The sequence below is a fragment of the Penaeus monodon genome, chromosome 27, assembly GCF_015228065.2.
Source record: "Penaeus monodon isolate SGIC_2016 chromosome 27, NSTDA_Pmon_1, whole genome shotgun sequence".
NCBI classification, from domain to species: Eukaryota; Metazoa; Arthropoda; class Malacostraca; order Decapoda; family Penaeidae; genus Penaeus; species Penaeus monodon.
The window spans coordinates 10,757,044-10,757,529 of NC_051412.1; positions in this window are offsets into that span (position 1 = coordinate 10,757,044).

Sequence of the window (486 nt, forward strand, 5' to 3'; positions counted from 1 at the left end):
GGGGGACTTTTACTATGATAGGAACTCAAAGTTGGTAAAGATCACAGGGTATAACTTTTGTCCTGTATTAAAACGTAAGTTTGTGTATGACATGTTTTATTTGTTTACTTAATGAAACTGATGAGATAAATGCATTATCCACTTTTTTGGCTATTTCGTTTTTAATAAACACAGGAATAATTTTTGCAAATAGTTTTTCACTGCCTCTTTTACATTTTTTAAAACCTGCCTACATAATAACGAATCTTAATATTTTTTTGTAAATCTGTTTAAAGACAAGTGGGAAAATATTTACTTTCCAAAGGCTGCAACCATCATCCCTAGTCTTCCCTAAGGTACCACCCCCACCTCACTGATAAGAATGGTGTGTAAAGGCTAATGTGAATGATGTGTGTTGTGTGAAATACAGGACTTATTACAAGGGGCTTGGCATGTATTGCATATGGAATGTGCTGAGTATGTTACAATGACAAATGTTTGCCCTAC